The following is a 13,678-nucleotide window of genomic DNA, read 5'->3' on the forward strand; positions in this document are numbered from 1 at the left end:
GAAACAAATATATAAAAATAATTTTCACTTAATTTTTATGTTTCTATATTACTAATTGTTAATTATAATATTTTTACATAGTACAATTTTATAACTGTATACATTATATATAATATTATTATATATTACATGTAGGAATAAACTATTTACAGTTTGCAATGCCACCTTTCTGGCAATTAACATAAGACTGTATAAAACTCTGGTGTATTTTAATTTTTTTCCTGCTAATTAAAAGTCATGTGAACATAAAACTACCCTGTATCAGATTGATTCTACCTGTAATTTTGTATTTTTCATCTAACGTTTATTAACTTAGACCAGGCTCACATTTTATAAGAATCCTGAAACATTTTTATCTTCAAAAGGAATAAAGTTAGCATGCAAATAAGGCACAAATCAATTGCTGCATTCAACAGTTCAACATGTGAACCTTTGCTATGACCATTTTTTACATTGCTTGTGCTAAATATTGCAGTTATTGTTTACATATCTAAATAAATATAAATATAAAAATACAATTAAAACATCAGTGTGTCATTAAAAAGCACATTTGAGAAGCTATTCCTTAATTGCAAGATAATTAAACAAATGTAAGTTGAAAAGAATTCCAGTTGGATATACAAAACTTCTGTAAAGCAAAGATTTCTATTCACAGGAACAGATATTGTAACTTTTTGGCTTGCTTCTAGATTTTGGTCCTGATGAAGACAGGAGAAATAATACACTCATCATGACTGTTGGAACAAAATCTGTCCATAAGCAGGTATCACAATAGTTCTTGTATTTTTTTGTGCTGGAGAGCAGTTTTTGCCATCCAAGATTCAAAAGATTTATTCTTTTGAAATTAATAACAAAAATCTTCTTGATCAGAATTTTAAAAAATTTGTTCATACATTTGAGTTGCAGTTTTAAATGAGAATGATTTAGGGGGCAAATCTTAATTTCAGTGCAACTAATAGTATGAGTAACCACTACCACAACTCTGATTTGCAAGTAAGTACACATCCTTTCTCTATGAAAAATTTATTTTTTTATAAAAATGACATTACTTTTTAAGTCTACCAGGTTTTCTTTACAAAACGGGACTCTGTCAATTAGATACTTAAATCCTACTTCAGCTGAATTTGCTTTGAACCCAACAGTAGCACCGTAATGAGAAAGAATATTTTAAAAGCTTTAAAACATGGACTGGACGCTGTACAGAACGTGCCCTTTAATAGGAACAGTGACATAAGATAGAGGTGCCTTTCAACTGTCTTTTTTTTTGCCAAGACCATGTCAAATGAACTAAAAAGAGGCCAGTTGACAATGAGCCTGTGTGTGTCTGAAGTCATTATTTCTGAGCAATGAGGTAACAAATTCTGAGCAGCACAGTTACCTCTGTAAAGAGCAATAAAACAGAGGTGATTTTAACTAGAGCATTAATAACGTGCAATGTGATCTTTCTTCACTGTAAATAATGAGGGCTGGGTTCTTTTATTCCCTCTGCCTTGTTTGTTTGTTTGGTTTTTTGTGTTTTTTTTTAATTTCAGGACTGTTTGAATGTGGCCAAATGGAGCAGCACATCCCAGCCCAGATGCCATTACTGGTTGCAAACCTCCCTTAGCTTGGAAAGAGGTCCTGGCATCTGACAGGGTTGAGGACTAGCTTAACCTTGGTAGAAAAGGCTACAGATAAAGGAGGTGAATCCCACCCCAAAAGCTGGGAACAGCAGAGTGAAGGTGACACAGAGGGTCTCTGGAAAGACCCCTCAGTCTCCAGCTCTGGAGGATGACTGAGCTGAAATAACTGTTCCACCAGTGAGATGAAGATGTTGGACCTGTGAACATGAGGCTCCATGAGCCTTAGCATGGGCAGACCCGACCGTCTACCAGACAAACTTGGATTTTTTGCAGAAATGAGTAAGGAAACACACAGACACTGTGCCCAGGCTGAAAAATGTGATCCAGAATAACACTAAAAGAGTACCTCTGGGCAGGGAACACGATGTTGTCCAGCTGAATTGTTTCCCAGGGCACAGGCAGTATGGGCAGAGGTCCTCTGTAGAGGCTGATGACCCCAAAGCTGGTTAGCTGAATCACTGCCCACCTCCTTGTGTGATGCCCTGCCAGCTTTGATCTCCAGAGCCGATAGCCCCCCTGGCTGAGCAGCTGCTCGCAGGGAATTTTCCAAGAGGGCTCTTGTCTCCGTGCTCATTAGCCCTTCTGAGCTCATTAGCCCCTCTTGGCCCAAAGCAGCCAAGCCCCAGTGACATTTACTGCTAGACGGAAGACCCACCCATTACGTGGCCCGTCTAGTGAAGGATGAGTTTAAGGAACTCATGGCATAATATAGCTGTGTGTTGACTTTGGGTAGCCAGCTGGAGTCATTTGGGGAATAATGCCATGTGTATTAATGACAACTTTGTACTTTGCACAAGAAGTGAGCTAGAGGCAGATAAATGGGGGAGTCAGCTATGATGCCAAAAGAAAAACTCAGGTCCCAACATTGTTTTTTTTCCACGAGTAACACCAGAGCATGTGTTCAGGCAGGTGTCACCCACGAAAGCAAAATACAAAGTTTCCCTATCTTTCAAACTGCTAAACCTTTATCTTCTCTCTATCTCTAATAGAAATATAGGGGGTTTTATGTATTTACTTGTGGGGCCCATAGGGAGCTACTACGAAATGTCCCCCCCAAGGTGAGCATGGTGGATGGATTGCAAAGAAACACAGTAACAACTGGTCCTAAGCTATGGTGGCAGAAGGAAGGTCAATGAAAATTTAATGGGAGTAAATGGAACAGAAATTGTCACTGCACAAAAAAATGCCATCAAAATAACGCAGCCTAGTACACCTTCACTCACAGCTAGATCACGGATTAACTACACGGGTATATAGAGCTCCAGCTCAGGATACAAACTCTCCTTTCCCTATTTGGGATCCCATAACCCTGTATCCACCAGTGCCCTCTCCCTGTGCTAAAGACGTTGGCAAGAGCTGAACCTTGGCAGTACTCCACTCCAGAAATCACATGGGACTGGGACTGAGAGAGGGACAGAAATTGGCTACTGTCCTGGACTGAGAAGAAAGCTCCGAGGTCTGAAGGAGCAGATTTGGTGGGATTGCTCTTAAATGCAAGAGACATCAGGGTCAGCAGGGGGGTCTCTGGAGGCAACATGGAGCAATTATGCTCTGTGAGTTCTGCCCTGCAGAGCTTACTCAGGTGGACAGACTCATTAACAACAATTAACATCCCATTTCCAGGCAAGGCTTGTAAAAGTACAAGCGTAATCACTGACTCAAAGCTGAAGTAACATTTAAAAGTCAGTTTTACTGCACGTCCAAGTCAAACAAACCAGATCTGAGTTTCTGCAGACACTCAGTAGTCTCATGTGCTGTTTCTGGGCAACAGGGAGCTGTTATACAAACAGCCTTGCTACAGCTCCAGCGGGCTGAAACCGTGCTTTATTCAGACCATTTCTGAATGGTGCCTAATTGCATTCTGCCTCCCTGCTTATTTATTATTTTGCATTAGGTGACCTTGTTACCAGTGCAGCTTTGCATGGGGAACATCAAAGGGAGGTTCAGGAGTTATCAGAGCTTTCTTATCTTGTAGCCAGCGTGATTTCCTAATAGCACACATCTGCCTTGCATTTTGTGAATTTTAGCACGTTGAAATCATTGTGGCTCAGAAAAGATTTCTGGAACCTGTTTGGTTGGTGTACACTCAAATCACTGCTGCTTCATGTCCTGGTCCTCCAAACGCTCAAGTACTTGAGTTACTTTGCACATTTGAGCCGTCCCATTGACCCAGTGGGAATATCTGAGTGGGTAAGTGTCTGCAAGATCCAGACCCTAAATCTGAAGTGAGGCTGAAAAGCACAGGCGAAAAGGGGTCAGAGAAAAGGAAAGACATGATAAAAACACACTAAGTAGTGAACACCCTCGGGCTATTTAACTTCCCATAATAAACCAATAAGGAACTCCTTGTAGCACACGTACAATAACAAACTGAGAAATGATAGACGAAATATTAGCTTTTAATCAAGTCACATAATTCTCTCTTGATCACAAAAAGTAATTCATGCTGGAAATTAATCAAAAATGCAACAAGGGAACTATTGTACTTCTTCCTAGCTGTGGAAGAATGATACATGCGTTGGGTGATTATGCAAGGAAACAAATATAGTGATAATGATGGGACAACTCCTCAGCACAGATTGGAAGACGTTGCTAAATTGACTGACACTGATTTTAGACACTGGCTAACACATATTACAGGTTAAAAATGAAACATCATGAAGTTTGGTTGCTGGATGGGGGAGAAGAGTGGCAGCTGAGACAAAGAAGTTTGTACACTTTAGGCTGAAAAGTAGTTCGGGGCAGGGATTTGTGTTGTGATATATTTCTACACCACCCCTGCATCCTGTTACCAAAATGTATTACTAAGCCAGAAAAAGCTGGTTTAAAAAAAAAAAAGTAACCAATTTTTTGTAAATAATAGTGTTGAAGACCTGTGTGATTGGGAGTACCATTGCTCGTGCAGGGTTTAAACTGAGTTACCAGGATTAGAGACACAGCAAAATAAGCCCTTCCATTACCTTGGACAGCCTGACACGAGATGCAAGGGTGACTTGCTCTTGACCTGCTGGTCTCGGTTTTGGCGTCATGCCCTGATTTGAGTAAATGTGACTCACTAATATTGTACAAAAATACGGTTTCCTGGTTGTTGGGTGATTAACTATTTGTCCTGTTGCAATCCTTTCCGCTCACCCCCCTTCACAGTGTGGCAGTAAGGATGAACTATAAATTTGCTGGAACAACACCAGCAGCAAACCCAGCACAAGTTCCCCTGTGACTTGCGCATCCTAAAACCACAGCGTGCTGAATTTAAATTGAAAAAAAACACTTTCTCCCTCATCTCCCGAACCTTCCAAATGATTGCCGTAACAGAGCCGCTGAGGAGTTAATGATGAACGTGGCTTTGGATGGTGTCTGAGCCCCTGATGTCCCATCACACGTCAGTTTGTGGGTGCTGCCGCAGAGCCCCCCGTATTTGAGAGCCCGTTGGGCTGGAGCTGATGAGCACACCCAGAGCCACAGCTCCTGGCATTAACGAATGCAATCAGAAGCACAGCTAGACGGGAATAGAGAGAACAGAAGTGTTTCAGTGGGAAAAATGCCTGTTTGTCCCAGCTGAAATACTTTGCAGCAGCTTTCAGATTTTGACAACTGCCTGGGAAAGCGCAGGGGGAGTTTGGGGGGACCCGACCGCTTCACCTCTCTTCTGACCCCAAAGAGTTACTGATGAATTTGTGCATAACAGCCAGAAGGAACTGACTGCAGTTTTGCTTTTTTTTTTTTCCAGGAGGAGCAGTAAGCTGGGTGGCTCCATGCTCTGGGGATCACATCTTGGATACCCCGAGGGGCTGAGCATCAAATCTTTGAGTAATCAGGGCTCGGCAGAGCCAAGCAAATTCAAATCCTTTCTCTTATTTGTTTCTGAAATACTTGGAGGACTCCCCGTTAGCATGGATTCATGACACTGCCAGGTTTAGGTGAGAAACTGCTAGTTTCTGTGCATTAACATAGATCTTCACAGACTTTATCAACACACCCAAATATGAGCAATTCTCTCGCTATGTCTTCTTTTCTTTCCACTGTGTGAATTTTTTTAGATGCTAGGATTTTGTTTCTGAAGATCATACTGTCATTTAACTATTTAAAACTGCTACCTACCCGTGTATATAAATTTCTCTCATGTATTTCCACATTGTCTGAGATACTTCATAATCTTACACTCAAATTATCAATTACTGTGCCAACACACCATCTCAGACATGACTGAGTAGCTGAAATACAGCATTTTAAAGTTAGGAGACGTAAGTGGTTTTTCCCCCGCCTCTTGAGCTCTCCTACTGCTTTATGTAAGAAGCTGGGCAACTCACTGTAACTTTTTGCACCTCTTTTTTTTAATCTGTTTTGCAGAGCTCCAGTAGTTTCTTTCTCAAAATGTTAGTGTGCAACGAAATTCATTAGCTTCCTTTTGGGTGATGAAACACAAACTATTATCACTTATTGAGCCTGGTAATCAAAGATAATTTGAACATAATGTGGCCTCAAAATTAATAGCCCTGAAACAAATAAGAATAATAGACTCTAAGGAAAATTACCAGAATAGGAGCACAGCAGGCTCCCTTTAAATGTGTCTTTAAAAATAAATTGCATACTAATAAACCTATTATTCAATGGAAAAAAGAGTATCTTTCTATGTTTATTAGATACTCTGGAAAAGCCACAGTCTTTTGTAATACTGCTTGTCACAAATCAGTTTAATGACAAGATACTGTACACTTCATCTCACATTTAAGTAAATATGTTTATTTCACGCTGGAGAGAGATTTTATTTTAACCTTAAGATTATAATTTCTTATATGCCTGTCACAGAACAACACAAGCACTGCCAGATGGAAATACATACCACTACCACCCCTGGTATGTTTAAAAATTAAGGGTTTTTTTCCTCCAGCACAGAAAAATACTTATTTATTCTGACAAAGAAGTAAAGGACAGCGATCAGGGACACTAAAGTTAACTGCTGCCTGAAGTCATAAACATCTGGTGGCTATTTTAATTGCATTGTGAACTAACCACAAAATCCTCCGCTAAAAGAATAGAAATATTTCCCCTGTGCAATATTGTCTTTTAGAATTCCTCTCTTCTGAATCAATGTCAGACGTGATTACAGCACAATGAAGTCTGTGTTTTCATGCCTGCATCTTCTTGAAAATGCCACGTACCCTTACTACAATTACAGTGTTACTCCAAGATTCGCATACGGAAGAATTATTTAGGTTATTGCTGCAAACACTGACTTAAAGATAAAACATAACGCTTACATCATTGTCATTTTTTTTTGCAAGTAAGTTAGATAGATTAGTATATCTGTATACAAATACCGAACAATAGAAAGCACACGGATAATCACACAAGTGCACAACTTTGCGTATATAAAAATGTGTGTGTATACACATACACACACACACACACAAACATACAGATATTCATACATATATATACATATACATGTCTATATAGGATGCATTTTGTAAGTAGTAATACAACCTACCTAAATGTGAATAGAAATTGTTGTTAATAAAATACTTGCATGAGTTGTACAAGGACCTTCTAAATGTCTGTGCTTCCTGGGGAGACCAAATGACCTCTTTTTTACAGATACCAAGATCAAAGCTCTTGGTTTAGATACTCCAGCTGTCTCTCTCGTTGGCATTTGACATGCAACCCAGTCCATTTAAAATCAGGGGGCATGTAAACATTTTAACCCTTGGCAGCAGTATCTGAGAAAGATGCTAGCAATAAATGGTCATAACTGCCTGGGCCAAATCACATTTACTGTCCTTCCTTTGAAGTCCATGCAGGCACCGTACCCTATGGTTTTGACAAAGAGCCAAGTCCAAAAAAAGGATGTAGGCTCTCCAAGCTGGCCGGATGTGGACTTTGGGATGCAGAGTGGCTCCGTGCAGCTGAACCGTTGCCTCCAAACTCGCCGCAGGCCTCCCTGCCTGACCTTGGAGGGTCTTTGCCCACAGCTCTGCTTCGGTGCGCTGCCGGCATCGCCCCAGCGCTCAAGTGGGGCCCTTTTTTTTTGCCTAAGCAGAAGGGCACCTTCATCCCTTGCGAAACCTCCTTTGGTGCACGGGTAACACATGTGCTGACAGGATTAGACCCTGCACTTAACACAGTCACAGTTATCTTCTTTTTTTTTAAATCACTGCCACAGGAGGGTGCCATTTTTCTGTTTAAGCCCCAGTTGGTTGGGTCCCTTGCTCAGAACAGTCATAGGGTTCAAATCCTTCTTGAGATCCATCATGTCCCAGAAGAGAAGGAGATGATGGATGTGAGCCCAGGAGAGGTGTCCTCACATGCCCACAGCCTTTCTCCCAAAGTCAGTCCGGGTCCCTAGGGACGGGCGAGCAAACAACATCAAAAAGGTCCTCTGGGTAAAAGCACTTCTTCTGGAGAGGACTTCTGGTCCTCACTGCCAGGTTGATTTCTGTCACATTTTTGGAAGAGAGACAGCAATGGAAAACCAGCACCATTCTCTTCTGGAGCCACGCTCTAAAAAGAGTGAATCTCTCTCTCTCTCTCTTTCCAGTCTTTGAAGAAGCAATGATGAACCCCATCCCATTTGACTCCTGAAGCTACCTGTCTCCAGCACCAGGTACCCATGGTCTGGAGAAAGGATGAGCTACACACCCAGGTAAAATATGTGCCATTGGCTTTTGTGTGGTCTGAATGCCATTCTCCTCATGCAGGGAGCCCAGCCACTTAAGCCAGCTTCATTTTGGGTTCGGGTGCTTAAATACTTTTACTCTTAAAATGCCAAAGTGCCCCAGGGCACCTACGCACAAGCCAGCTGTGGTGCAAAGGCAGTAAGACAGGCTGATGCGCCATCAGTTACCAGAGGAGCAGAGCAGACCTGTGGCACAGCTGCCTCATAAGGTGATGCAGAACTTGTTCAACACCAGGTGATGCTTGTGAGGAAGAGGAGGAGGGCACTGCAGACCGGGGTACATCCTTCCCAGAGAGACCCTCATTGTAAGGCGGGTGCTGCAAAGCCAACTGTGATGGTTATTGCCTGGCAGTGGAGCGGGGAGGTGTGTACATGGATGAGGTGACAGGAGCTGGTGCTCAAGGGGAGACCTGAGGACCCATTTCTTTCTTGGAGAACAGTTGATGTAGTCAGCTGAAATGGCAGAGATAATCCTGGTGGCAGAACCCCAGGAATTTCCCTTCTCCAACCACAAAACAGTTTCTGCTGCGCTCACCCATGTGCTTGGCTTCAGCAAACAGGTGAGTTTCAGGCACGTCCCCCTCTTTGCGCCTCCTGGTGCCATTTTCCTTCTGGACAGCCACTTCCATGAAGGATTTGTCTCCCCCATGCCTGGACAGGGAAAAACCCAGTTAGACATCTACCCCAGTGCTGTGACCTCCCCTCTCGCCTGTCCGTGGGTAGCAGGGAGGCATCTTCATGAGCATCCCTGTGCCTGAGTCCTGCTCTCTATGGGCAAATGTAGCTAAACACAGACATTTTATGGAGCAATCCCTGAGTCCCAGACCAAATAATGCCAGCTGGTTTGCACCCATGCTGCTCTCCTTCCCGATCTTACCCTAAGGGATTCATCCAAGGTGGAAGTTGCTTCAGCTCTGTGTGTGGCTCCCCATGGCATGCTCACAACCGCTCAGGCCGTGATGGCTTCTCCATTATTGAACTCACGAGTACTCAAAACTACACTCAGAGATGAATTGGTAATATTTAATTCAAATTGACTTCAATTGACTTTCAGCACATTTGAGTATTTAAAGGCAATGGCAGTCACTACCAACTGCAAATAAATCTATTAATGGCATTCTAAGCACTGGAGAAAGAATTTGCATTCAACATCTATTGTCAGTAACCATGCGAGTATTTTATACCAACAAAGATCTCAGCAAACATGATCTAAGGAGGTCATTGAAAGGGGAAGTTATAAAATAATGCTAAACTCTGAAGTTTTTTTTCCCATTATTCTTTCTTATAGAACTGCAGCTATTAAAGTGTCTTGTTAAATATGTGGCTTTTAAATAAATGCCCACTAACACAAAATTTACTGTGTCTTAATATTCTTTTAAAAGTTATGCTTGCACAAAGAGATAAAACAATCTAACTACACCATTTCAGAGTTTAAACAAATACACTTTAAGCTCTAGTGGCAAGATTTGGTTCTTGTTAACTGACTGTAATTGTATCAGTGCATTTTTTTCCACTTCCAGATGATGTTACAAAAAAACATCAGGGAAGGATTTCCTGATAGTGCAAGTGTAGGTGGAAATATTAAAAGAAACACTGTGCTGAACTTCTGTAATTAATACAGAGCTGACTACAGGTGTTTATAGTCAAGAAATTGAAAAAATCAACATAACTTCTTTGACATTGGTGCTGTTCGAGAATTGCTACCTAACCAGAAAGACTGAAACCTGGATTCCAAGCATACCAATCCTGCACTTCGCTATCAGTTGCTGATATGGATCACTGGTCACAGCTCTAATTGACTGATTACACAAAAGCACTTTGCAAAATCAAGACTAAGCCTCTACAATGTATGAGCTGCAGTTCCTAGTGACTGGCTCCAATGGAGCTTCAAAGTTTGCATAGAGTCACCAAAATTGAATTTTCTGATTTAAAAGCAAAACTCCAGGGATTTGTCCTGTGCATTTACGGAGTCTGAAGGAATAATGAATAGAACTGGAACAGCCAGATGAAATATTAATTTCCAGGGTATAAATTGAACAGCAGTTTTTAAAAACATTTTGTGTCTGGTTTCAAGTGAAAAAAGGATTTAGATCAGAATTGGTGTTAAGGTTGAATATCAGCTTTTGATTTGCCGATAGCAAAATTCAGATGAATTTCAGGAAAAAACGATAGCACAAACTAGCACGCCTCTGGAATATGATTTCATTGATGAGGCTGTGAGCTTGTTTTCCTTTTACCTATTTCAAAACTAATTAAATTAACTGGTACCGCGTCTACCTATTTACACTGTAATCTCAAATCTAATTCTGCTGATGGCCTTGAGACATCTTTTCATCTGTTACCTTGAAAATGGGAAGAAACGCAGAGGCAGAGAAAGGAAAGCGTAATCAAAATTCCTGGTAGTAACTGAAGATCTGAATATCAAACTGCTTCGTTGTCACAATTACTTAGAAACAAGCCATCTCACTTTCCGTTTGTGCTATGATCTCACATGGCAAATGCTGGAATATCAGATCAGGAGTGCAGAATTTATGTAATAAATTAGTCACATCAAGCTTAATCAGATTTTGTGTTCTATTTTTGCAGCACCACACTACCCATTTCATGAAGGCTAGGGTAGGTTTAAAAAGACCCTCAGAGTTTTCATGGACATTTCAGCAGCCCAAGAACAGAAGCCATTATACCATTGCAACCTAATAAATTCTACCAAACCGGTGGGTTTTTCTTCTTCTTTTGAAATTCAGAGAGGAGATAAATGAGTTAAAATAACAAGGAGGAAAATTACCTTCCTGTAAATCTTTGCCGACTTCTAGTTTATGGAAAAAGACAAACATAATTTGGGACAGCAGATTTGTATTAAAATGTGACCCTTTACAACTGGAATGTCCATAATGGGTGGCAGTTGAAAGATCTGTTTTATAACCCCGTCACTTCTTTAACAGCCTCGCATGCAATAATTTTTGCATTCAATTTCCTGTACATGTGTACGACAGCTTGCCCAAGGGAATGGGGTTCCCCTACAATCCTCCTTCTTTTCCTGAGCATTTGCAATTTCTAGCCACTGGAGGGAAAAAAGGAAGAAAAAAAAAATCCCATTAAAAAAACCCACAATAACACTTACTGTATTTATGAAGCAGTGAACAAGTTTGCATTCTTTGCTTCCAGGGGAATGGAAAAGGTCATGGCCTGATCCCACCAGGCTGTGCCACAACCCTGCCAGCTGGAGGACAAGCCCTCACCGGGGAGACCAAAGCTGTCAGATCCGGATGCGAAATGCTGTATTCCCCTTCCATCTCTTCCAGTTGAGAATGGAAGAGGAAGGGGAAGGAGAAGGAGAAGAGTTAAACTCAGCCTTGCAGCTAACGGGGATACTCCTGAGCCAGCTATGACAATAGAGGGTAAAGATATCCTTTAGTTTTAATATTAATCTTCTTCACAGTAGTCCTGGACTGTCATGGCACACACTGTATAACTTATATTATTTGGCATGGGAAATCATAAGGAAATCCTTTACTTAACAATGGAAAGTGTTTTCAGCCTATTTGATAACTGACATTTCCTTGTCTATTGTTGTTGGGTTTGATGCGGGAACTGCTGGAGGGAATCGGTAGCCCAGGCAATGCCCAGAGGACTGACTAGACAACTGATTAATCTCCTTTGGCTGTGTAGTTCATTCAGAGTAATAAAAATAAATCAGCTATTGAACTACATATGGAAATTTTATACACTCGGTTATCTCTGCTAACTAATGCTCCGGGCTTTTGGAGCTGGCTTTGGGCAGATAAGGAGCCTTAGTGCTTTCAGGAAAACCATTTATGCCCAGTGCTAGGCACGAGCATTATCCTCACCAGTACTGGGGCTTTGAAGGGACGTGTCACGCAGTGCTTGTGGACTTGAGGTCATCTATCTTGCGGTGGATGATAGTACTTCCACCCAACCACTGCCAGTAGATGAAACGGTAGTCATTCCAGTTTGTGAATGTAGGTCATCTATATTTAAAGTCTGCGTGTGCATGTAGTTCCGTATCTATATGTATGAAGTCCACAATATTTAACAGCTCCTCAGCCTTAAGTGTAATACTGGTGTTAAGGCTTTGAGCTAAGACTAGATCCGTTTTTGGTTTTGTAACAAGCATCACCCTTGGTTTTGGCACAGTCACGTTCTCCTGGAGCAATTAAATGCCCATTTGTCCTTTTGGGGGTGAGGATGGTCTCCTGGATGCCTGTGCAAGGGACTTGCAGATGTAATTGGAGCACAGATGGTGTTAATAGCTCCAGAAAATTAAACACACTTTTTTTTTTGCTTTTCTTCCTTTTTTTCAACACACAATAAACATCTTAAAAATCATTTGGCCAGGCCACACTGCTCACTGTACCCAAACACAGTAAGAAATCCAACAAAGAAGTCAAGATATTAATCAATTTTTTCAATTCCTTTAAAAAACATCGAGTGATGTGGCAAAATAAACTCCCATCTGGATAATTTTTGTTGACACAGTAGCGTACATCACCTAGAGAAGCTGCCTTCTTTGATTTGTTTCATCCAGCAATGAGGTAAATGGGTCTTAGCTGTCTGGCTACATTATCAGCAAGACCATTAGCATGGCTGCTGTGCCATTTATCTCCTGTGCTTCCTGACACGTCCTTCGTCCTGCTGTCACAACAGATATTTCTGCAGCTGGAGACGCTCTGCAGTGAGCATAGCAGCCCAAAGCAGGTACATTTACAGCAAGGGGGAACCGGGAAACATAGCACATCCTGAAAAAAAAAGGTCGTTGTTTCACCTTTACCTCCTGGGAAGGCAAGAGCGTGCTCACAGCACCCTTTATATCACAGAAACTGCTTCTGCATGCGGGAAGGGCATTGCTCAAACACCCCTCATCAGTGTAAGCCAGAAGATGGGGAGCAGTATTGTGCATGAAATGCTTTTTATTTTTTCAGAAAAAGGAGGAAGCCTTGCTGTGTTCTACATTTCTCAAAATACCCTCAAGGATAAAGAGTCTCCAGACACCTCCACCAGGACCAGGGAACCAACACAACACATTTGGCAGCTGTAAAACCACACAAGAGTCTTCCAGATGGCCAATCACAGAATCACAAACTGGTTGAGGTTGGAAAGGACCTCAGTAGATCATCTTGTCCAACTGCCCTGCTCAAGCAGGGCCACCTAGACCCAGTTGCCCAGGACTGTGTCCAGATGGCTTTTGAATATCTCCAAGGATAGAGACTCTACAACCTCCCTGGGCAACCTGTGCCAGTGCTCGGTCACCCTTACAGTAAAAAAGTGTTTCCTGATATTCAGAGGAACCCTCCTGTGTTTCAGTTTGTGCCCACTGCCTCTTGTCCTGTCACTGGGCACAGCTAAAATGAGCCTGGCTCTGTCT

Source organism: Haliaeetus leucocephalus, unplaced genomic scaffold (assembly GCF_000737465.1).
Source record: "Haliaeetus leucocephalus isolate CR32 unplaced genomic scaffold, Haliaeetus_leucocephalus-4.0 Scaffold51, whole genome shotgun sequence".
Taxonomy (NCBI): Eukaryota; Metazoa; Chordata; class Aves; order Accipitriformes; family Accipitridae; genus Haliaeetus; species Haliaeetus leucocephalus.